The following is a 26532-nucleotide window of genomic DNA, read 5'->3' on the forward strand; positions in this document are numbered from 1 at the left end:
TGTTCCATGGGGTGATGAGAAGATTGTATATTCTTTATCTTTGGGATGGAGTGTTCTATATGCGTCTATCAAGCACAGTTGTTCTAGGGTCTCATTTAAATCTCTTATATTCTTGTTTAATTTCTGTTTGGAGGATCTGTCCAGCTCTGTAAGAGGAGTGTTAAAGTCCCCTGTTATTATGGTATTACCAGATATCATATTGCTCAGACTGAGTAAGGTTTGTTTCAAGAATCTGGGAGCATTTAAATTGGGTGCATAGATATCTAGAATTGAAATGTCTTCTTGTTGTATTTTTCCCTTGACCAATATAAAGTGACCATCTTTGTCTTTTTTGACTTTAGTTGCTTTAAATCCACATGTATCTGAAAATAAGATTGCAACTCCTCTTTTCTTCTGAATTCCATTTGCCTGAAAAATTGTCTTCCAACCCTTGACTCGGAGCTTGAATTTCTCTTTTGAAGCCAGATGTGTTTCTTGCAGACAGCAAATGGATGGCTTGTGTTTTTTAATCCAGTCAACCAATCTGTGTCTCTTCAGTGGGGAATTCAAGCCATTAACATTTATTGAGATAATTGATAAGTGTGGTAGTATTCTATTCATCTCATTTTGTGAGAGTGCATTGCTTAGTTTTATCTTTTGCATCAGTGTGGAGGTTAGGTTCTGTCCTTTAATTTCTGAGTTCTTACTTTGCTGCTGATCCATTGTGGTGGTCAGTGTGCAGAACAGGTTGAAGTATTTCCTGTAGACCCGGTCTTCTTGTGGTGAATTTCCTCAATGTCTGTATATCTGTAAATGATTTGATTTCTCCGTCAATTTTGAATCTTAGCTTAGCAGGGTACAGAATTCTGGGCTGGAAATTGCTCTGTTTAAGTAGATTAAAGGTAGATGACCATTGTCTTCTTGCGTGGAAAGTTTCATTAGAGAAGTCTGCGGTCACTCTGATGGATTTGCCCCTGTAGGTCAACTGGCGCTTACTCCTGGCAGCTTGCAGAATCTTTTCTTTTGTCTTGACTTTGGACAGGTTTATGACAATGTGTCTTGGAGAAGCTCGGTTAGAGTTGAGGTGACCTGGGGTCCGATAGCCCTCTGAGAGCAGTGTGTCAGAATCTTTGGTGATATTTGGGAACTTTTCTTTTATAATATTCTCTAGTATGGCTTCCATTCCTCTGGGGCATTCTTCTTCCCCTTCTGGAATTCCTATAACTCGTATGTTGGAATGCTTCATAAAGTCCCATAATTCTGGCAGTGAACGTTCTGCTTTCTGTGTCTTCTTTTCTGCCTGTTTTACTGTCTGAGTTATCTCAAAAACTTTGTCTTCTACCTCTGAAATTCTTTCTTCTGCATGGTCTAACCTGTTGCTGATACTTTCCATTGCATCTTTAAGTTCCCTGATTGACTGTTTCATTTCCTTCAGCTCTGCTATATCCTTTTTATATTCTTCATATCATTTATCTCTTATTTAATTCTGTTTTTGAATTTCCTTTTGGTTATTTTCCACTTTATTAGCAGTTTCCTTCATTGTTTCCATCATTTCTTTCATTGTTTGCAACATGTGTATTCTAAATTCACTTTCTGTCATTCCTAACATTTCTGTATAGGTGGAATCGTCTGCAGTAGCTACCTCATGGTCCCTTGGCGGGGTTGTTCTGGACTGGTTCTTCATGTTGCCTGGAGTTTTCTGCTGATTCTTCCTCATGAGTGATTTCTTTAATCTGTTTCCTTGCCCTAATTTTCCTTTCACTTCCTCTTGCTCTTTAAGTTCTCATGCCTGTGGACTAAGGGTTACAGGACCAGAAGGGTGAGAAGGTTGAAGAGCAAAAAAGGGATGAAAGAAAGGAGGACCGAGTGTAAAGAAAAAGAAAAGAAAAATAGAGAAAGGAGAGGGGGTGGGTAAAAGGAATATTGAGAAAAAGAAGAGAGGCACAGAAAGAGGGGGATAGAGCAATAGAGGTGTACAGTAGGGTACTTTGATACAACCTTTAAAAAAAAACACCTTCTGGGGGTGCCCAGTGGGGTCATTCCCTTGAGGTCAGCAGCTCTTTGCTAACCTGATCAGACACAGTACCCCACCTCCACCAAGTAGAGAGGAAAGACAAAAATGCTATAAATCAAACCAAAACAAGCAAACAGAAAACTTTATGGGATAAAATTGGCTGTAAAAACCAAATAATAGTGGTAGAAACACTAACAAAAATGAAGTTCTAATTATTGAAATGAGCAGCAATGGGCAATTATAATTAAACTAGAAAAATTGAAAAAGAAAAAGGATCTGTATGGAAACGGTTGAACTTAAAAAACAAAACAACAATGAACAACATCAAAATAAACAAAAAAAACAACCAAACCAAAAAGAAAAACAAAACACACAACCAAAAATAAAGCAGTATGTATATGTTATTGAATATTGTCTGGGCAACACGTGGTCTTCGAGGGGCAACATGTGGTCTTCTTAATCACAGTTCTGATATGACTGAGGCTGCTAGTTTCTCAAACCCCAGCAGGTAGACACCCTAAATCTCTCTTCAGCCCACTTAAAAGGCACTTTGAGCTTGTTCACTTGCTGAGCAGAAGTTTTCCCAGGGAATTGCTTGTCGCTGGAATCACTGCTGGAGTGGCTATCCACTTACCCTGTGTGCCAAAACCGGTCTCACTCTGCCCCTGAGGGTTAGGGCTGCAAGGCGGCTCAGACCCCGCCCTTAGGCTACTTGGTCGCTGGGTTACCAGCTCCCACCCAATTGCAGCTCTGCGACCCTGAGGGCGGAGCTTGCTGGGGCAGATCACTCACAATGGCTCCCTGTGACCCAGAGCCAAACACTTTTAGCTCCGTCTGGCTCAGCGGCTCAGACTGGGGCCCTAGACAATGGCCAAAGTTCTCCACACTCCCGCTCAGGCTCTCCCCAAGGCAGTTCAGCTGAGTGCCAAGTCCAAAGACACCAAAACAGTTCACAGGTAAGGCCTTTCTGGTTTGCAGTCTCGCTGCTACTGAACTTACAGTTGCGGGCGGGTTTAGATGGATTGAACACACGCGACCACTTGCCGTTTTTCCACTGTTTTAGTCCTCCTCTTGGGGTCCAGAAGTGTCTCGCTGACTCCGTATCCTCTCAGGGGTGATGATAGGCAGATCCCACCAGCCAGAGATGCCTGGAGTCCTATCTCCCCAGACTCATGGTGCCCAGATGCAAGGAAGCTGTTACTCGGCTGCCATCTTGCTCCTCCTTCCCCTACAGCAGTACTGTTATGTTGTCGAGGGGCATCCAGCCCCCACAGAGGGGGATCCTGAAACCGTGGGTGCCTGGCCGGCCACAATCTGTCCCTCGCTATTTCATTTTTTAAAGGAAAAAAATGGAAGAATAAAATGCAATTCCAGTGTATTCATGCAGATAATCTACTTGGGAATACTTTTTAGGACTCACCTTCCCCTTTAAACTAATATTCATAATTGGGTTGTATGTTTACAACACTTTAATTTACAAATTAAATTGCAGATGGGAGTATTAGATTTAGTTTCAATTTAGGTGGGTAGCAAGAACAGTAACTTTTCAACAGTACCGGCCTGGGTGGAGCACAGGGACATGAAAACGCACGTGCAGTGCCGACAGACTCCCAAGGCGGGGGTGACCCAGAGGACCGCTGTACTGAGCCTAAGATGCAGCGGGCCCTCAGGGGATCATCAGCCTAGACAAAGGAGGGCAGGAGGCTAGAACTGACAGCTAACCATGCTGCGAATAAAAACCTCCAGCAGCAAAGACAGGGCCTGAGTCTAAGGCTCTGTGAATTCAAAACAGCTTCTCTTCCACAGGGGAATTTAGCCAGGACAGAAACAAATACCACAAAGTATTTCTGTTCTGTCAGTAATATCAATCAGGGGCGGGGCTGGAAATGAGTGAACACCCCAGCATCCATCAAGTGCCCTAGGTTGTCAGGCCTTAACTCCCCCTGCCAGATAGTGGCAGAGAGCATCAGCCTGGAAGAGGAGACATAGATTTCCTTGTGATTCTGGCAGGTGCAAACCCCTGGAGTATTTGATCCTTAAAGGCAACTGGGTCACAACCCTGTGGGGCTATCAGTGACTGGGTGTGACAGAGGTACAAAGTGGGGAAGGAGGCATCAACCTTTCCAGACTAATCTATTTGCTGAGTGGGTCCTTCTGACCTCATGGAGCACTGGAGCAAGTCATATTTGAGTTGTCAGCAGACCCCTGCAATCTAGTTGCCAGAGACCTTTTCAACTCTCCCACCTGAGACAGGTGCTGACTGAGACAATTGATTTCAACCTTTTGAACTGAGCCAATCACCCGAGGACTTTCCAAGTAGTGCCCTGGGAGAATGGTTATAGGAAGGTTTGATTTTCCTTTTCTAATTGTTGCCTGGGGGGGTGGGGTGACTTAATTGCTTAATTCTCATAGCTGAGACTTCAAACCAGCATAACTGTTTCACTAGGGTCGGACAGAGACCAGCTGAAAACAAGACAAAGCCACTTAGCCCTACCACAGCAAGCAGGTCCCCAATTTCTCTGGCCATAGCACTGTATGGGTCCTCAGCAAGGCTCCAGGGGAAAAGGTACAGACACCAGTCCCAGCTTTTGGGCACAGGGCTGGTTAATCACTATTCCTGGAGCCCTGAACCCAACTTTTCTTTATCCACTCATTTAGTCAAATGGTGTAAAATAATCATGGGCCAGAATCAACAGAAAAACTCTGGTAACATGAATAACAAGAGTAGATCAACCCCCCCCCAAGGAAAGATATGGTAGATGTAACTTAAGATCCCATTAATAAACAGATGACCAAGATGTCAGAAATCGAATTCAGAATTTGGATTGCAAACAAGATTAATAGAATGGAGGAAAAGATGAAATTAGAAATTCGAGGAGCAATTCAAAAGTTGGAATTAGAAATTTCAGGAGCAATTCAAAAGTTGTCTAAAGAATTCAACGAATTTAAAGACAAAACCACCGAAGATTTTGACACATTGAAGCACGAATTTGCAGTCCTCAAAGATCTGAAAAATACAGTAGAATCCCTCAGTAACAGAGTGGATCAAGCAGAAGAAAGGATTTCTGACATTGAACACAAAGCTTTTGAATGCTCCAAAACACTCAAGGAAGAAAAATGGAGAGCAAAAACGGATCATTCTTTCATAGAGCTCTGGGATAATTTAAAGAAGGCTAATATCCACCTCATAGGAATCCCTGAAAGCAATGAAGTGGCTTTACAGGGCATAGAGGCTCTTCTCCATGAAATTATGAAAGAGAATTTTCCAGACGTGCCAAGAGATTCTGAAATTAAGACAGCAGGCAGTTTCAGAACCCCAGCATGACTTAACCCAAATAAGACATACCCCAGGCAAATCATAATTAACTTCACTAAAGTTAATATGAAGGAGAAAATTATGAAAGCATCCAGACGTAAGAAAACCATAACCAACAAAGCAAAGAATATTAGAATAATTGCAGATCTCTCTGCTGAAATTTTTCAAGCCAGAAGAGGGTGGTCATCAACATTTAATCTCCTAAAACAAAATAACTTTCAACCCCAGATCCTGTATCCAGCTAAACTGAGTTTCATTTATGATGGAGAAATTAAATACTTTAAAGATATTCATAAATTGAAGAAATTTGCCATAACCAAACCAGCTCTTCAGGATATTCTCAGACCTATCTTCCATAATGAGCAGCCCAATTTTCTACCACAAAAATAAACTCACTCAGAAACTTTTGATCAAACTCCAACTTCCACAGTGGCAAAAGGTTTAAAAATGTCCACTGGACTTTCAAAAAACTCGATACCCAAAATTTTACCAGACTTATCAATATTCTTCATTAATGTGAATGGCTTAAACTATCCTCGAAAGAGGCACAGGTCAGCTGACTGGATACAAAAACTCAGGCCAGATATTTGCGGCATACAAGAATATCATCTTAAAGAAAAATCTAAAAGATAAATATAGAGTCAGGGTGAAAGGATGGTCATCCATATTTCAGGCAAATGGAAATCAGGAAAAAGCAGGTGTTGCAATAATATCTGCAGATACAATAGGCCGTAAACCAACAAAAGTAAGGAAGGATAAGAATGCTCACTTTGTATTTGTTAAGTGTAATGCTCAATATGATGAGATTTCAATTATTAATATTTATGCACCCAACAGAATGCACCTCAATTTATAAGAGAAACTCTAACAGACATGAGCAACTTGATTTCCTCCAGCTCCATAATAGTTGGAGATTTCAACACTCCTTTGGCAGTGTTGGATAGATTCTCCAAGAAGAAGCTGAGCAAGGAAATTATAGATTTAAACATAACCATCCAACATTTGGATTTAGCAGACATCTATAGAACATTTTATCCCAAACAAAACTGAATACACATACTTCTCATCAGCCCATGGAATATACTCCAAAATCGATCACATCTTAGATCAAAAGTTAACCTCAGTAAATTTAAAGGAGAAATTATTCCTTGCATTTTCTCGGACCACCCTGGAATAAAAGTCGAACTCTGTAACAATAGGAATCTGCATACTCATGCAAAACCATGGAAGTTAAATAACCTTATGCTGAATGATACCTGGGTCATAGACAAGATTAAGAAAGAAATTGGCAAATTTTAGGGAAAAAATGACAATGAAAACACGAATTATCAGAACTTCTGGGATACTGCAAATGCAGTTCTAACAGGGAAATTTATAGCACTGCAAGCCTTCCTCAAGAGAGCGGAAAGAGAAGAAGTTAACAACTTAATGGGACACCTCGAGCAACTAGAAAAGGAAGAGCCTACCAACTCCAAATGCAGTAGAAGAAAAGAAATAACCAAAATTAGAGCAGAATTAAATGAAATTGAAAACAAAAGAATTATACAACAGATTAATAAATCAAAAAGTTGGTTTTTTGAAAACGTCAATAAAATAGATAAACCTTTGGTTAACCTAACCAGGAAAAAAAGACTCAAAACTCTAAATTCATCAATCAGAAATGACAAAGGAGAAATAACAACAGACTCCTCAGAAATTCAAAAAATCCTCAATGAATATTATAAGAAATTTTACTCTCAGAAATATGAAAATTTGAAGGAAACTGAGCAATGCTTGGAAGCATGTCACCTTCCAAGACTTAGCCAAAATCAAGTGGAAATGTTGAACAGGCCTACAACAAGTTCTGAAATAGCATCAACCATACAAAATCTCCCTAAAAAGAAAAGCTCAGGACCAGATGGCTTCACATCAGAATTCTACCAAACCTTTAAAGGGTAACTAGTACCTGTATTACTCAACCTATTCCAAAATATAGAAGAAGAAGGAAGACTACCCAACATGTTCTATGAAGCAAACATCACCCTGATCCCCAAACCAAGAAAAGACCCAACAAGAAAAAAAAATTATAGAACAATATCACTAATGAATATAGATGCAAAAATATTCAACAAGATTCTAACAAACAGACTCCAGCAACACATCAAACAAATTATACATCATGACCAAGTTGGTTTTATCCCAGGGTCTCAAGGCTGGTTCAATATACGTAAGTCTATAAATGTAATTCAGCACATAAACAAATTAAAAAACGAAGACTATATGATTCTCTCGATTGATGCAGAAAAAGCTTTTGGTAATATCCAGATTCCTTCATGATCAGAACACTTAAGAAAATTGGTGTAGAAGGGATATTTCTTACATTGATAGAGGCCATCTACAGCAAACCCACAGCCAATATTGTATTTAATGGAGTTAAATTGAAGTCATTTCTACTCAGATCAGGAACCAGACAATGTTGCCCATTGTCTCCACTGCTCTTTAACATTGTAACGGAAGTTTTAGCCATTGCAATCAGGGAAGAAAAGGCGATTAAGGGTATCCATACAGGGTCAGAAGAGATTAAACTTTCACTCTTTGCAGATGATCTGACTCTATATCTGGAAAACACCAGGGATTCAACTACAAAACTCAGAAGTGATCAAGGAATACAGCAGCATCTCAGGTTACAAAATCAACATTCATAAATCTGTAGCCTTTATATATACCAAGAATAGTCAAGCTGAAAAAACAGTTAAGGACTCTATACAATTCACAGTAGTGCCAAAGAAGATGAAATATTTGGGAGTTTGTCTAACAAAGGATGTGAAAGATCTCTGTAAAGAGAACTATGAAACTCTAACAAAAGAAATAGCTGAAACTGGTAACTACTGGAAAAACACACCATGCTCATGGCTGGGAAGAATCAGCATTGTTAAAATGTCCATACTACACAAAGCAATATACAATTTTAAGGCAATCCCTATTAAAGCTCCACTGTCATACTTTAAAGATCTTGAAAAAATAATACTTCGTTTTATATGGAATCAGAAAAAAACCTTGAATAGCCAAGACATTACACAAAAATAAGCACAAAGGAGGAGGAATAATGCTACCAGACCTCAGACAATACTACAAATCGATAGTGATCAAAACAGCATGGTACTGGCACAAAAACAGAGAGGTAGATGTCTGGAACAGAATAGCGAACTAAGAGATTAACCCAGCAACTTACCGTTATTTGATCTTTGACAAGCCAATTAAAAACATTCAGTGGGGAAAAGATTCCCTATTTAACAAATGGTGCTGGGTGAACTGGCTGGCAACCTGTAGAAGACTGAAAATGGACCCACACTTTTCATCATTAACTCAGATAGACTCTCATTGGATTAAAGATTTAAACTTAAGGGCGGCGCCTATGGCTCAGTGAGTAGGGCGCCAGCCCCATATGCCGAGGGTGGTGGGTTCAAACCCATCCCCGGCCAAACTGCAACAAAAAAATAGCCGGGAGTTGTGGCAGGCGCCTGTAGTCCCAGCTGCTTGGGAGGCTGAGGCAAGAGAATCGCGTAAGCCCAAGAGTTAGAGGTTGCTGTGAGCCGTGTGATGCCACGGCACTCTACCTGAGGGCAGTACAGTGAAACTCTGTCTCTACAAAAAAAAAAAAGAACAACAAAAAAACAAATAAACTTAAGACATGAAACTATAAAAATACTAGAAGAGAGTGCAGGGAAAACTCTTGAAGAAATTGGTCTGGGAGAATATTTTATGAGGTGGACCCCACCAGGCTATTGAAGCAGCTTCAGAATACACTACTGGGACCTGATCAAACTAAAAAACTTCTGCACAGCCAAGAACACAGTAAGTAAACCAAGCAGAAAGCCCTCAGAATGGGAGAAGATATTTGCAGGTTATGTCTCTGACAAAGGTTTAATAACCAGAGTCCACAGAGAACTCACACATATAAACAAGAAAGGAACGAGTGATCCCATTGCAGGCTGGGCAAGGGACTTGAAGAGAAACTTCTCTGAAGAAGACAGGCACGTGGCCTACAGACATATGAAAAAAATGCTCATCATCCTTAATCATCAGAGAAATGCAAATCAAAACTACTTTGAGATTATCATCTAACTCCAGTAAGATTAGCCCATATCACAAAATCCCAAGACCAGAGATGTTGGCGTGGATGTGGAGAAAAAGGAACACTTCTACACTGCTGGTGGGAATGCAAACTAATACATTCCTTTTGGAAAGATGTTTGGAGAACACTTAGAGATCTAAAAACAGACCTTCCATTCAATCCTATAATTCCTGTACTAGGTATATACCCAGAAGACCAAAAATCACATTATAACAAAGATATTTGTACCAGAATGTTTATTGCAGCCCAATTCATAAATGCTAAGTCATGGAAAAAGTCCATCAATCCACAAATAGATTAATAAATTGTGGTATATGTACACCATGGAATATTATGCAGCCTTAAAGAAAGATGGAGACTTTACCTCTTTCATGTTTACATGGATGGAGCCGGAACATATTCTTCTTAGTAAAGTATCTCAAGAATGGAAAAAAAGTATCCAATGTACTCATCCCTACTATAAAACTAATTTATAGCTTTCATATGAAAGCTATAACCCAGTTATAACCTAAGAATATGGGGAAGGAGGAGAGGGAGGGGAGGATGGGCAGAGGGGGATGATTGGTGGGATTATACCTACGGTGCATCTTGCAAGGGTATATGTGAAACTTAGTAAATGTAGAATATAAATGTCTTAGCACAATAACTAAGAAAATGCCAGGAAGGCTATGTTAACCTGTGTGATGAAAATATGTCAAATGGTATATAAAACCAGTGTGTGGTGCCCCATGATTGCATTAATGTACATAGCAATGATTTAATAATAATAATAAAAACAGCACTTACTGTATTGGCCAGTTGGTGTGGTTTAGGCCTGTCGTCCTAGAAATCTGGGAGGCCAAGATAGGGAGTTTGCTTGAATTCAGGAGTTCAATACCATCCTGAGCAAGTGCCAGACCCTGTCTCTACTAAGAAGAGACAGACTAGCCAGGTGTCCTGGCCTGTGGCACCCGTAGTCCCAGGTACTTGGGAAACTGGAGCAAGAGCATTGCTGAAGCCCAAGAGTTGGAAGTTGTTCTAATCTAAGATGATGCTAAGGAGTGCTACCCAGTGTGACAAAGTGAGACTCTATCTCAAAAATACACATGTATCAGTTTACATAATTAATATTGAATAATAGCTATATTTCAAGTACCAGCTCATATGATTGCTGAAAACTTAGCAATCCGGTCTTGCAAAGGAGAATAAACAAGCTCCATCATATCACCATGTATACCATGGAGAGAGCAGTGAACAGTCACTTCCAATTGCAGTGAGCAAACCTGGTGCCCAGAACTTGGTTTCTCATTAATATTTTCCACTAACCAAGGATCTATGGGTCAGTGGCTGATTGCAAGTTTGGGAAAAGGAAAATACAAGATGAGCCTGGGACATGTTCTTATGGTAGAAAGGAAGAAAGTGCAGAGAAAAATGACAGAAACTGTCATAGTCTAGAGGGTCCTGCAGACACGCTGATGAAGGGAGACATGGTGTGGTATCCTGGGTAAGATCCTGGAAGAGGAAAAGGACATTAGTTTAAAAACTAAGTCTGAATCAAGTAGGTACCCTAGGTAATCATAATATACCAAAGTGGGTTTGATGTGACAAATGTATCCCAGCAATGCAGTTTATCGACAATAGGGAAAACAGGGCACTATGGAACATGGTAACTCTCTGTACTACATTAGCAACTTATCTGTAACTTCAACATTATTCTAAAACTCCTGGACAGTCCTGAAATCAGCTAATGCTCCAAGGTGCTCTGGTCCCTCTAATGGAAAATGGCATGAAGGACCAAGATCTGGGTGCAATGTAGGCTTTTGTTACTTGGATGTTGGTGCTCTCAGGCCCTCTAAGATGAAAGAACAAGGAAATATGTGTATGTATACTAACACCTGTATATGCATAAATCAATAAATTTTTTAGTATCATTTGTTATACTCTACAAAATGTCAGGGCCTCATAGTTCACAGCAACCTGAAACTCCTGGAGTCAAGATAGCCTCTTGTCAGAGCCTCCCACATGGCTTGGAGTATAGGAGCCCACCACAGTGCCCGGGCTCTCATTCTGGCTAAGGCTGATCAACAACTCCTGGGATCCAGCAATCCACCTGCCCCAGCCTCCCAGAGTACTAGGATTACAGTCATGAGCCACCTTGCCTGGCCATGAACATTGAATTAAAGATACTAAGAACGAAGGTAAGAAATACTCATAACTCACCATTTTCTAATTTGGTGGTACAATTCACTAGGTTTCATGGGCTTCAGATAACATTCCTGCAGTCTACCTGTAGAGTGGAAACATCACATGACTATAGTGGCCTGGCACATCTCTCCTATCCTCTGTGTTCCCTGATGTCATAGTGGTAGTTGGACACAAACCAGGATGCTCAAGCAATCCATCATCTTGCCTCAGCCTCCTAAGTATCTGGCACACACCACCATGCTTGGATAACCTTTTCTGCTTTTCATAGAGACTCAGGGCCTTTCCTTTGCTTAGTCTGTGGTTGAGTTCCTCACCTCGAGCAATCTTCCACCTGGGGCCTTCCCCATGGACTAGGATTGTAGAACTGAGTCACCCTGTTCAGCCATAGCTCATTGATAATATTCTATTTCTTTCCTATCATATTCTTGTGTTTATTCTATAGACCAGATATCTAGGAGCACTGGTCCATTTTTACCCATCAGTTGTTTTGCCAATAAAGTTTTATGGTTATAAGACTTGCCTATATGTTACAAATTGCCAAGGACGATGATCGAAGTCCTCCCCATAAACTCTGGTATTACTGGGCACAAAGTGATGTTGAAATTCAGGTAGTTCTGAAGGTGAAAGAGATTTCACCTTCCTGAAATTAATGTGCGTGACAATAAGTTTTGGTTTAAGAGTAGACCACTTCTCAGATGTACTGCTCACACATTGATGTGCATAAGTCAGCAGATTGTGTTGTACTCAGTGTTGTACCCACAGCCAGCCGAAGAACAACTCAGACCCCACTTCAGGTATAAAACAGATGGTGATTTATTATACCTGTCCAGTTGGGCCACTGCCCCAGAGGGCAAAACAGTCCCTAAATGAGGAGCAGTCTCATTTTTTTTTTTTTTAATGTTGGGGATTCATTGAGGGTACAATAAGCCAGTTACATTGCTTGCAATTGTTAGGTAAAGTCCCTCTTGCAATCATGTCTTGCCCCCATAAAGTGTGACACACACTAAGGCCCCGCCCCCCTCCCTCCATCCCTCTTTCTGCTTCCCCCCCATAACCTTAATTAATTGTCATCAATTGTCCTCATATCAAGATTGAGTACATAGGATTCATGCTTCTCCATTCTTGTGATGCTTTACTAAGAATAATGTCTTCCACTTCCATCCAGGTTAATACGAAGGATGTAAAGTCTCCATTTTTTTTAATGGCTGAATAGTATTCCATGGTATACATATACCACAGCTAGTTAATCCATTCCTGGGTTGGTTGGCATTTAGGCTCTTTCCACGTTTTGGCAATTGTAAATTGAGCTGCAATAAACAGTCTAGTACAAGTGTCCGTATGACAAAAGGATTTTTTTCCTTCTGGGTAGATGCCCAGTAATGGGATTGCAGGATCGAATGGGAGGTCTAGGTTGAGTGCTTTGAGGTTTCTCCATACTTCCTTCCAGAAAGGTTGTACTAGTTTGCAGTCCCACCAGCAGTGTAAAAGTGTTCCCTTCTCTCCACATCCACGCCAGCATCTGCAGTTTTGAGATTTTGTGATGTGGGCCATTCTCACTGGGGTTAGATGATATCTCAGGGATGTTTTGATTTGCATTTCTCTAATATATAGAGATGATGAACATTTTTTCATGTGTTTGTTAGCCATTCGTCTGTCGTCTTTAGAGAAAGTTCTATTCATGTCTCTTGCCCATTGATATACGGGATTGTTGGCTTTTTTCATGTGGATTAATTTGAGTTCTCTATAGATCCTGGTTATCAAGCTTTTGTCTGATTGAAAATATGCAAATATCCTTTCCCATTGTGTGGGTTGTCTCTTTGCTTTGGTTATTGTGTCCTTAGCTGTACAGAAGCTCTTCAGTTTAATGAAGTTCCATTTGTTTACTTTTGTTGTTGTTGCAATTGCCATGGCAGTCTTCTTCATGAAGTCTTCCCCCAGGCCAATATCTTCCAGTGTTTTTCCTATGCTTTCATGGAGGATTTATATTGTTTCATGCCTTAAATTTAAGTCCTTTATCCATCTTGAGTCAATTTTTGTGAGTGGGGAAAGGTGTGGGTCCAGTTTCAGTCTTTCACATGTAGACATCCAGTTCTCCCAACACCATTTATTGAATAGGGAGTCTTTCCCCCAAGGTAAGTTCTTGTTTGGTTTATCGAAGATTAGGTGGTTGTAAGATGTTAGTTTCATTTCTTGGTGTTCAATTCGATTCCAAGTGTCTATGTCTCTGTTTTTGTGCCAGTACCATGCCGTCTTGAGCACTATGGCTTTGTAGTACAGACTAAAATCTGGTATGCTGATGCCCCCAGCTTTATTTTTGTTACAGAGAACTGCCTTAGCTATACGGGGTTTTTTCCGGTTCCATACAAAACGCAGAATCATTTTTTCCAAATCTTGAAAGTACGATGTAGGTACTTTGATAGGAATGGCATTGAATAGGTAGATTGCTTTGGGAAGTATAGACATTTTAACAATGTTGATTCTTCCAATCCATGAGCATGGTATGTTCTTCCATTTGTTAATATCCTCTGCTATTTCCTTTCTGAGGAGTTCATAGTTTTCTTTATGGAGGTCCTTCACCTCCTTCGTTAGGTATATTCCTAGGTATTTCATTTTCTTGGAAACTATGGTGAAGGGAGTTGTGTCCTTAATTAGCTTCTCATCTTGACTGTTATTGGTGTACACAAAGGCTACTGACTTGTGGACATTGATTTTATATCCTGAAACATTACTGTATTTTTTGATGACTTCTAGGAGTCTTGTGGTTGAGTCTTTGGGGTTCTCTAAGTATAAGATCATGTCGTCATCAAAGAGGGAGAGTTTGACCTCCTCTGCTCCCATTTGGATTCCCTTTATTTCCTTGTCTTGCCTAATTGTATTGGCTAGAACTTCCAGCACTATGTTGAATAGTAAAGGTGACAGAAGACAACCTTGTCTGGTTCCAGTTCTAAGAGGAAAAGCTTTCAGTTTTACTCCATTCAGTAAAATATTGGCTGTGGGTTTGTCATAGATAGCTTCAATCAGTTTTAGAAATGTGCCACCTATGCCTACTCTTCAGTGTTCTAATTAGAAAAGGATGCTGGATTTTATCAAATGCTTTTTCTGCATCTATTGAGAGGATCATGTGATCTTTATTTTTGCCTCTGTTAATATGGTGGATAACGTTTATAGACTTGTGTATGTTAAACCAGCCTTGCATCCCTGGGATGAAGCCTACTTGATCATGATGAATGACTTTTTTGATGACAAGCTGTAATCTATTGGCTAGGATTTTGTTGAGAATTTTTCCATCTATATTCATGAGTGAGATTGGTCTGAAATTCCCCCTTTGTTTGGGTCTTTTCCTGGTTTTGGTATCAGGGTGATGTTTGCTTCATAGAATGTGTTGGGGAAGATTCCTTCTTCCTCAATTTTTTGGAATAATTTCTGCAGTACAGGAATAAGCTCTTCCTTGAAGGTTTGATAGAATTCTGGAGTGAAGCCATCTGGACCAGGGCATTTTTTGGTTGGAAGATATTTTATTGTTTCTTTGATCTCAGTGCTTGAAATTGGTCTGTTCAGGAGCTCTATTTCTTCCTGGCTAATTCTAGGGAGAGGGTGTGTTTCCAAATATTGATCCATTTCCTTCACATTGTCAAATTTCTGGGCATAGAGTTTCTGGTAGTATTCAGAGATGATCTCTTGTATCTCTGTGGGATCAGTTATTATTTCCCCTTTATCGTTTCTGATTGAGGTTACTAGACATTTTACTTTTCTATTTCTAGTTAGTCTGGCCAATGGTTTATCTATTTTATTTATTTTTTCAAACAACCAACTCCTTGTTTCATTAATTTTCTGAATGATTCTTTTGTTTTCAATTTCATTGATCTCTGATTTGATTTTGGATATTTCTTTTCTTCTACTGAGTTTAGGCTTAGCTTGTTCTTCTTTTTCCAATTCCATAAGATCTCTTTTGAGATTGTTGATGTGCTCTCTTTCTGTTTTTCGAATGTAGGCATCTAAAGCGATGAATTTTCCTCTCAAAACTGCTTTTGCAGTATCCCACAGGTTTTGGTAGCTTGTGTCTTCATTGTTGTTATGCTCAAGGAAGTTAATGATTTCCTGTTTTATTTCTTCCTGCACCCATCTGTTATTCAACAGAAGATTGTTTAATTTCCATGCCTTTGTGTGGGGTCGAGCATTTTTGTTAGAGTTGAGTTCCACCTTTAGTGCCTTATGGTCTGAAAAGATACAAGTTAAAATTTCAATTCTTTTGATTCTGTTGATATTTGTTTTGTGTCCCAGGATATGATCAATTTTGGAGAATGTTCCATGGGGTGATGAGAAGAATGTATATTCTTTATCTTTGGGGTGGAGTTTTCTATATGCGTCTATCAAGCATAGTTGGTCTAAGGTCTCATTTGAATCTCTTATATCTTTGTTTAATTTCTGTTTAGAAGATCTGTCCAGCTCTGTAAGAGGAGTGTTAAAGTACCCTGTTATGATGGTATTATCAGATATCATATTGCTCAGACTGAGTAAGGTCTGCTTCAAGAATCTGGGAGCATTTAAATTGGGTGCATAAATATTTAGAATTGAAATGTCTTCTTGTTGTAGTTTTCCCTTGACCAATATAAAGTGACCATCTTTGTCTTTTTTGACTGTAGTTGCTTTAAATCCACATGTATCTGAAAATAAGATTGCAACTCCTCTTTTCTTCTGAATTCCATTTACCTGAAAAATTGTCTTCCAACCCTTGACTCGGAGCTTTAATTTGTCTTTTGAAGCCAGGTGTGTTTCTTGCAGACAGCAAATGGATGGCTTGTGTTTTTTAATCTAGTCAGCCAATCTATGTCTCTTCAGTGGGGAATTTAAGCCATTAACATTTATTGAGATAATTGATAAGTGTGGTAGTATTCTATTCGTCTTATTTGGTGAGAGTCCATTGCTTAGTTTTAACTTTTGCATCAGTGTGGAGGTTAGGTTCTGTCCTTTGATTTGTGAGTTCTTACTTTGCTGCTGATCCATTGTGGTGGTCAGTGTGCAGAACAGGTTGAAGTATTTCCTGTAGAGCTGGTCTTGTTGTGGCAAATTTCCTCAATGTTTGTATATCCATAAATGATTTGATTTCTCCGTCAATTTTGAAGCTTAGCTTAGCAGGGTACAGAATTCTGGGCTGGAAATTGTTCTGTTTAAGTAGATTAAAGGTAGATGACCATTGTCTTCTTGCTTGGAAAGTTTCATTCTGGAAGTCTGCGGTCACTCTGATGGATTTGCCCCTGTAGGTCAACTGGCGCTTACTCCTGGCAGCTTGCAGAATCTTTTCTTTTGTCTTGACTTTGGACAGGTTCATCACAATGTGTCTTGGAGAAGCTCGGTTAGATTTGAGGCGACCTGGGGTCCGATATCCCTCTGAAAGCAGTGTGTCAGAATTTTTGGTGATGTTTGGGAAATTTTCTTTTATAATATTCTCTAGTATGGCTTCCATTCCTCTGGGGCATTCTTCTTCCCCTTCTGGAATTCCTATAACTCGTATGTTGGAATGCTTCATAAAGTCCCATAATTCTGACAGTGAACGTTCTGCTTTCTCTGTCTTCTTTTCTGCCTGTTTTACTATCTGAGTTATCTCAAAAACTTTGTCTTCTACCTCTGAAATTCTTTCTTCTGCATGGTCTAACCTGTTGCTGATACTTTCCATTGCATCTTTAAGTTCCCTGATTGACTGTTTCAGTTCCTTCATCTCTGCTATATCCTTTTTATATTCTTCATATCATTCATCTCTGATTTGATTCTGTTTTTGGATTTCCTTTTGGTTATTTTCCACTTTATTAGCATTTTCCTTCATTGTTTCCATCATTTCTTTCATTGTTTTCAAAATGTGTATTCTAAATTCCCTTTCTGTCATACCTAACATTTCTTTATAGGTGGAATCTTCTGCAGTAGCTACCTCATGGTCCCTTTGCGGGGTTGTTCTGGACTGGTTCTTCGTGTTGCCTGGAGTTTTCTGCTGATTCTTCCTCATGAGTGATTTCTTTTATCTGTTTCCTTGCCCTAATTTTCCTTTCACTTCCTCTTGCTCTTTAACTTCTTGTGCCTGTGGACTAAGGGTTACAGGACCAGAAGGGTGAGAAGGTTGAGGAGCAAAAAAGGGATGAAAGAAAGGAGGACCGAGTGATAAGAAAAAAAAGAAAGATAGAGAAAGGAGAGGGGGTGGGGATAAGGAATATTGACCAAATGAAGAGAGGTACAGAAAGAGGGAGACAGAGCAATATAGGTGTACAGTAGGGTACTTTGACACAACCTTAAAAAACCCCACCTTCTGGGAGTGCCCAGTTGGGTGGTTCCCTTGAGGTCAGCAGCTCTTTGCTAACCTGATCAAACACAGTACCCACCTCCACCAAGTAGAGATGAAAGACAAAAATGCTATAAATCAAACCAAAACAAGCAAACAGAAAACTTTACGGGGATAGAATTGGGTGAAAAACCAAATGATAGTGGTAGAAACACTAGCAAAAATAATGTTGTAGTTATTAAAAAAGGCAGCAATGGGAAATTATAATTAAACTAGAAAAGTTGAGAAAGAAAAAGGGATCTGTATGGAAAAGATTGAAATTAAAAAACAAAAGAACATTAACAACGTCAAAATAAACAAACGAACAAAAAAAACAACCAAACAAAAAAAAAAAAAGAAAAAAATACACAACCAAAAACAAAGCAGTTTGTATATGTTATTGAATATTGTCTGGGCAACACGTGGTCTTCTGGGGTATGAGATGTTAGTCACAGTTCTGATACGACTGGAGGCTGCTGATTTCTCAAACCCCAGCAGGTAGGCACCCTAAATCTCTCTTCAGCCCACTTAAAAGGCACTTTGAACTTGTAAACTTGCTGAGCAGAAGTTTTCCCAGCTTTCTCACTGGAATCACTGCTGAAGTGGCTATCCACTTACCCAGTGTGCCAAAACCGGTCTCACTCTGCCCCTGAGGGTTAGGGCTGCAAGGCGGCTCAGACCCCACCCTTAGGCTACTTGGTTGCTAGGTTACAAGCTCCCACCCGTTTCTAGCTCTGCGACCCTGAGGGCAGAGCTTGCCGGGGCAGATCACTGACAATGGGTCCGTGTGACCCACCACCAAACACTATTAGCGCCGTCTGGCTCAGCGGCTCAGACTGGGACCCTAGACAACGGCCAAAGTTCTCCGCACTCCCTCTCAGGCCTTCCCCAGGGCAGTTCAACTCAGTGCCAAGCCCAAGGACATCAAAACAGTTCACAGGTAAGGCCTTTCTGGTTTGCAGTCTCGCTGCTACTGATCTTACAGTTGTGGGCGGGTTTAGACGGATTGAACACACGCGACCACTTGCCGGTTTTCCACTGTTTTAGTCCTCCTCTTGGGGTCCAGGAGTCTCTCGCTGACTCCCTGTATCACATAGGAGTGATGATAGGCAGTTCCCACCAGCCAGAGATGCCTGGAATCCTATCTCCCCAGACTCACGGTGCCCAGATGCAAGGAAGCTGTTACTCGGCTGCCATCTTGCTCCGCCTCCCAGCAGTCTCATTTTTATAGCATTTTTGTGTTTTGTTGGCAAGCAGGCAAAGTGAGCACAGAAGCAGAATGTGGCAATCAGGGGGTTGCATCGTGGCAGTTGGCATGGGGACAAACTTAGGAGACTCACTAGCTTGGGAAACTCTGCTTGTGTAAGTTTTCACTATTGTTTACTTGTGGCTAGGAGTTTTTGAGAACTCAGGGAACTTCCTTATTCTATTCTGAAACCTGTTCCCGGATTTTGCCGTGGGGGTGGGGCATTGAGAAATGCGGGGACTCAGGCTGAGACAGTTAGGGGCCTTAGGGGTCTTTCTGCTGGGTCAGTTATTACATTCCTCACTGGTCTTTTTGTGAATAAAATCCTTGATTCAACTGTGTCGCTGGGAACGGGCTGATATTTAGGGCTGGGGATGGAACCCTCATTTTTTTAGGCTGAGGTGAGCTCAGACACCAGACTCTTATTTCCAGGCACAAACTTTCTGAGTCTCAGCAAGGTCATGAACAAAGCGGTTCCAAACATTTTGCTTGGCTCCACCTTGACTAAGGAGTACATACTTTAATCCCTTTCCTAGACAAAAACTGCAGCAAAGACTTAATAATCTTGTTCAAGGGGAGGGTCTGTTCTTAGTCACACTACACTTACACACTCTCATACACTTTTTAACAGACCTTCCAGCAATCTAATGTCATACTTTGTCTTAATTTACGGTTTCAATATTAGCTTGTTTTTGCAGGTGCTACTATTTTAGACTGAGTTCTTAGGGACTGTGATTCTTACTTTTCCCTGTGACATTTCCCCCTCTTTTCCCAAAGTCCAAAAGTCCAACTAAGAGAAGTCCCTTGAGGAGTTTCCTCAGGCTTCAGCTGTGCATTGACCAGCCAGCTTTTAGTATGTGGCCAAGCAGGGCATGTTGACTGTCTTTAGATGTCATAAAAGACAGTTTATGTCTTGGGCTGGAGGTCACGAGCCAGCACTTTTCCTCCTACTGGAAAGTAAACAGACTCTGGCTCTCTGGAGCCAGCTTTATAATGAAAAAGACATCTTTTAATTCTAGGCAAGGGGGCCACTTGGCTTTTTTCAACAACAGACTCAGCACAGTATATGGATTAGGCACAGTAGATGCAGTGTTACAGTTACATATAACTATTGTATATAATTTTACACTTTTTGACTAGTCTCTTAGCCCTATTTAATAGATTAATTTAGTAAAACAGTTATGTCTCATTCTATGAGTTGACATTACAGACTGGGATTTAATACAGGTGGGTCACAGCACTTTTTTCTCTTTGAATCATTTTTCTCTCTTCAGTCTTTCTCTTTACTAAAAACAAAATATAGCAAAACTAACTTAGTTGCCAAAATAAACTGTACTTTCAGTATACTGGGTCTGATTATTTGCATAGAGTGCAATAAGAATAATTATTAGCCATTCAGGCTCTATTTTAAAGTTGGCTTTGTTGGGATTTTTTATAAGGAATCTCAGTTGGACTTGAAGCTTTCATGAGCCCAGGTTTTATCTGTGCCATTTGATACCTGTATGCATTGGGTAAATTCCTCTTCTCTTGATGTCCCCAAGCATATTTCAATTCTTGGACCCATCAGCAAGTGACCTTTGTTACTTACCACAGATCAGGAAATGTTACTGATGGGTATCTTGTCAGGCTTCCAAAGGGCTTTTTTTTTTTGGCTTTCTTTACAAAGTCAACCTTAATTCCTTAATGCAGTCTGGATACCTCTGGAAATGCTATTCTAGACAAAGCCTTGGTAACTAGTTTCTTCATTATTCTATAGAACAAAATGGTTTCTTATTGAACTTATGCAAATAACTGTACTGTCAGGAATTAACAATACTTACAAATGGCTTTTAAATTTTGGAGAAATCAAGGAGAGAGAAAAAATACATATTTTAGACTTTGCTCATAAGTACATACTTGATGAGTTATAAATAGCTTAAAAGACAGAAATTATTTTCTTGACTTCTGGAAAATAGAACACAGAAAGAATCAACAATATTTTAAACAAAAAGCTATTACAAACTAGTCTAATTTCACATAACTGATTTCTGTTCTGTTTGAAGTTAGGTTAGGAATGCTCATAGATATGTTATCAATGAAAGTTAAAGGAAGTTAACATAGTTAACTGGATTACATGTTTACTTTTTTATAAGTTTTATTTAACCTGCACAGACATTTTACAAATATTTTAGACCTTTTAATCTTTGTCTTGCCTTTCACTTTTTTTATATAACTGTTTTGTTTAAGGACAAAGTTATGACATAAGATTTTTACACGAAATTATTCTTTTTTTATCCTTCCTTATTAAAACTACATCTTTATTCTAGAGGCAAGGAAGTTGTGGAATACACAGGGGGTTGTATTTTACCTTTTACTTCAGAGATGGAGTTAACAAAAATAGGTTCATTGTCAGAGCCTGCTCTTCCTCTGCATGTTTATTCCTCTATTGGTGGGCTGCTGTCACAGAGGACCACTGTGGGACCTTTCTGTTACCTTGCTGTGGCCCTCCTCTCCATGTAATTAGTACAGGATGGCTCTTAGGGAATGACGTCAGTCAGGGAATCAGAATGTTGCAGGAAAACAGTGAATTAAAACAGACAGATATTTATACTAACAATATAGAGGAAGAAACCTCTAATTGCTGACAAGAACTAGAACTTAGGTATCTCAAGGCATGGAATGCTGAGTTCTAGGGAATTCTTTTAAACTCTTTTATACTTGTTTTCTTTCCCTCTTCAGTTTAATACAAGACTTTCCGGCCGAGACTAATCTTTTAACATTGAACAAATGACATAAAATGACTCAACAGACACAGGCCCGATATGAAGAATGTCTAAAAGTTTACATTTACTCTTACACTCTCATATTTTCAAAACCAGAACCAGAACACTTTCTCATATAGTTTTTAATAGGCCTGTGGGTGATCTAACACCTCAGGGGTTGATTGGACACCTGCTTTTATTTTAATTGTGTTTCTGGTAATGGGTATGAACACACATTTCTGGGAGCCCCTGACTGGCCAGTAGGGTTGAGGCTTTTCATGCTTTTAAAAACTTTTGACAGGCCAATAGCCTGGCAACCTGAGGTCCCCATCTCTTTGGCCTTCCTTCAGAGGCTATACACAAATTACAATGATTGAATTCAATAAACAGTTACATTTTTTAAAACAATTCACAACACATAAGCACAACAAAAATACCATGAATAATTATATTAATGTCTGTTGACACTAGTCAAAATTAGATTTTAAAGTGGCTTACTTCCAGAGGTGGACTTACAGGTGAATTTAGGAGTGATCGTCAGCCAGTCTCCTGGGGGCTCCAGGTTCACAGCCTGCCCCCCTTCTGGAGGTCGCCTGAGGATTTGCAGAATGAGAGCCAAACAGAGTAATGCCAAGCAGCTGCTGTTTTTAAAAAATAAAGAGGATTGTTTTGTTTCTTTCTCTTTAGTTCTAAATGAGAAATTGACCCTCCGTCTTTTGCTGAATGCCAGCACCTTATCTTAAGACTATTTGTAACATAGCAACCACAGTTTTTTGGCAGCCAATAAGAATAGTTTAAACTAACTTTGTAGTAACTCTTTAATTGCCAGAAAGAGAGAGTCTCAACCACAAGTGGGTTATTTACACTATAATGTTAAAATCTAACTCCCACCCAGAAAGTGATGTCAAGGCAGTGGAAGACATAGGGGATATAAGAGAGAGAAGGTAAAAAGGCTAGTTGGCAGGGTGAGGTAGTGGGACAGAATCAGTCTTTCACCAGGGGCTGAGAAATTCTCAGCAGCTGCCCCCTGGGTGAAAATCATCTCTTGTGCCCTAGTCACAACTAATGGCTGTAGCCTGCGTTTAAACAAATTGTACATTGACACGTTGACAGACAACAAGAAAACAGAGATGTTGACCCCCAAACTTGTAATTGACCAGTCTTTGAAATGAATTCTGACAGACCATTGGAAACAGCAAACATAAATTTGACAAACAACTTACACACACCAGGGCTGACATAAACTTGGATTTTACTAGGGACTCGCCCCCTGTGAGTCTAAAGAGAAACCAGACAGACTAAAGACCACCTTCTGTGAGCCTAAAGAAGAGAAAAAACAGATAAAATGAAGACCTGCCTTGTGTGAGTTCTAAAAGGAAAAACTTAAGACAGACCAGGTAGACTTGAGACAGGCTAGACTCGTCCTTAGGAGTCCAAAACCTAGAAAGACTTGAGAAAGCCTAGGCACAAAGAAGACTGGCAGGTTTTACACAATTTTACTAACATGGAAGAGATCTCTGTGAGATCAAAGAAGAGAAAAAACAGACAAAAGGAAGACCACCTTCCCTGAGTCCTAAAAGGAAAAACTTGAGACAGATTAGAGACTCACAAACCTAGACAGACTGAAGGCAGATCAGGGACAAAGAAGACTGACAGGTTTCACACAATCTCACTGACATGGAAGACTCACCAACTATGAGTTCCACGAAGAAGAGACCAACAGACTCGCACTCTGAAGAGGAGAAACAAACAGACTCACATTCTGTGAGTCTAGAGAAGAGAAACTAACAGATTAGGCACAAAAAGACTGACAAATTTCACACACATTCATTCATTTACTCAGAGACCTCAGACCTGGGACCTGAGTCCCACTAAAGACCAGGGACTCACCCCTTTGAGCCCCCCAAGGCACAAGATCTGGGACCTAAGTCCCACCAAAGACCTGGGACTCACCCCTGTGAGCCCCCAAGACACAAGACCTGGAATCCATGTCTCACCAAAGACCTGGGGATCACCCCTATGAGCCCCCAAGACACAAGTCAAAAGACCTGGGACCTAAGACCCACCAAAGACCTGGGGCTCACCCCTGTGACCCCCCAGGACACAAGACGCAAGACCTGGGACCTAAGTCCCACCAAAGATGGAGAAATGTCTTTCCCCACCTGGGGAATTGGGTGTGTGATGGCATCCAGTGGGTCCGATTCCTCCTCCCAAACTCTCTAGAGATCAGACTGACACACCTAAGTGTTGTTGTTTTATCACCAGTTTCAGAAGTTTTGGAAACCTATGCCCTGGCTCCACACATCCAAGGACTCTGGGGGCGGAGGAACGTCCCTCCGAGGCCTTCCCCTGGATCCGTTGTGCAGCAATGGGCCTAGATGGGGTTCTGGGTGGAAATCACAGTGAGGCTTCCAGAAATGTTTTACTCAGTGTTGTATCCATAGCCACCTGAAGAACAACTCGGACCCTACTTCAGGGTATAAATCAGATGGTCATTTATTACACCTGTCCAGGTGTACCGCTGCCCCAAAGGGCAAAACGGCCCCAAAATGAGGAGCAGGCTGATTTTTATACCATTTTTGTGCTGTGTTGGCAAGCAGGCATGCGAGCACAGAAGCAGAACGTGGTAGGCAGGGGGTTACATCATGGCAGTTTGCACGAGGACAAACTTAGGAGACTCACTAGCTTGGGAAACTGCTTGAGTAAGTTTTCACTATTGTTTACTTGTGGCTAGGAGTTTTTGAGAACTCAGGGAACTTCCTTATTCTATTCTGAAACCTGTTCCAGGATTTTGCCATGGGAAGAGGATTGAAATGTGCAGGGACTCAGGCTGAGAAAGTTAGGGGCCTTCAGGGGTCTTTCTGCTGGGTCTGTTATTACTATTGGACAGCAACTTAATTCAATCAATCGTGGTGGAAGTACAACCCTAGGTTGGCTAGAAATAGAATTTGGCAGGCCCGGCATGGCAGCTCAGACCTGTAAATCCAGCATTCCTGGAGAATAAAGCGGGGAGATTGCTGGGCTCACCAGTTCCAAAACAGCTTGTGCAAAAGCAAGACCATGCCTCTACTAAACAATACCCAAACTGGGGGGAAAAGATCACCTGACTCTGAGTTGGAGGTTGCACTAGCTATGAAGCTGTGTTTCCCTACCCAGGGCTACAGCTTGTTACTGTCTCAACAACAAACCAACCAACAAACAAATAAACAAACAAGAATTTGGCAACTACAAATGAAATACGTCTGTAATAATGAATGGACTGTATGAAATGGATATTAAAGTGTATTATCTATTTAGGCTGGGTTTGGCAGCTGATACCTATAATCCCAGTGTCTTTGGGAGGCCAAGGTGGGAGGATCATTTGAGGCCAAAGCATTCAAGGCTAACCTGGGCAACATCTTAAGACCTCATCTCTACCAAGAAAGTTTGGAGATGATGAGCCAAGTGCTAGAACACACGTAGCTACTTGCCTGGCTGAGGCTAGAAGAACTCTAGAGCCCAGGAGATCAAGGTTGCAGGGAGCTAGAATCACACCACTGTGCTCCAGCTTGGGGAACAGAGTGAGACCTTGTCTCTGAAATCAATCAATCAAGAATTAATTAATCCTAGGAACCACAGAGACTTTTTTATTTACTCTTTCATGATCAAAGGAACACTGTGCATTTTCTTGTTTTTGAGACACAGTCTCACTCCGGCCCTGAGGAGAGTACCCTGGCATGGTAGCTCACTACAACGCCCAACTCCTGGGCCTCAGCTGTGATAAAAAGCAGCCCCCTAAACGACCCAGTTTTGTCTCAGCCTGTTTTAGCCTTAGTCCCCAGCATGTTTCCCCTGGTTGATTTCAAGAACAGGTTTCAGAATAGAACAGGGAAGTTCTCAGAGTTCCCCCAACCCCCATCAATAGCTAAAAAATGGTGGAAAACTTACCCCAAGCACCTAGCAATGGCTAAACAATGGCAGAAAACTTACCTAAGCAAAGTTGCCCAACCTACTGAGTTTCCCAAGCTGTCTCCGTGCCAACTACCATGTTGTACGCTGCATAGTCACCAGGCTGTAGCCCCCTGACTGTAACTCCACCCCAAGCTAACTGTCACGTTCCCCTTTTGTTTTTGCTTGCTTGCATGGCAACAAAAATGGTATAAAAGTCAGCCTGCTCCTCACTTCGGAGCCATTTGCTATCCCAGCAGCAGCCCCATGCACAGGTATAATAAATCACCATCTGATTTATACCTGAAGTGGAGTCCAAGTCTTTCTTGCAGGTGGCAGTACCTACAACATTTCTGGAGGTCCCAGCAAAATCTGCCACCCCAGAATGCCACCTAAGCCTGCCGCTGTCTGATGGCTCTAGGGAAAGGCCTCGGAGAAGACGTTCCTCCGCCCCGGAGTCCTTGGATGTGTGGAGCCAGGGCATAGGTTTCCAAAATTTCTGAATTGGTGATAAAACAACACCTGGGTAAGTTTGTCTAGTCTCCAGAGGTTTTTTGGGGGAAACCAGACCAGTTGGATGCAACTACATGGTCTGTTTCCAGATTGGGGGGAGACGTCTCTCCTTGTCCTAGGTCTTGTGTCTGACTCACGGAAGTGAGTCCTGGGTCTTGTGTCTGACTTACCGAAATGTGTTCTGGGTCTTG

The 26532-nt window shown here is 40.9% G+C and overlaps 1 long non-coding RNA gene across 1 annotated transcript; it reads right to left on the reverse strand.

Annotated features, from left to right (window-relative positions):
• Window positions 1–3162: 3162 nt before the first annotated feature.
• LOC128577749 (uncharacterized) lies at window positions 3163–22569 on the reverse strand. The gene is made up of 4 exons (XR_008377620.1): window positions 22418–22569; window positions 11623–11689; window positions 10210–10914; window positions 3163–3317 (listed from the first exon to the last, which is right to left on the reverse strand). It is a non-coding gene; the product is annotated as an uncharacterized LOC128577749 (long non-coding RNA).
• Between the last annotated feature and the right edge of the window lie 3963 nt (window positions 22570–26532).

The sequence above is a fragment of the Nycticebus coucang genome, chromosome X (assembly GCF_027406575.1).
Source record: "Nycticebus coucang isolate mNycCou1 chromosome X, mNycCou1.pri, whole genome shotgun sequence".
Lineage (NCBI taxonomy): Eukaryota > Metazoa > Chordata > Mammalia > Primates > Lorisidae > Nycticebus > Nycticebus coucang.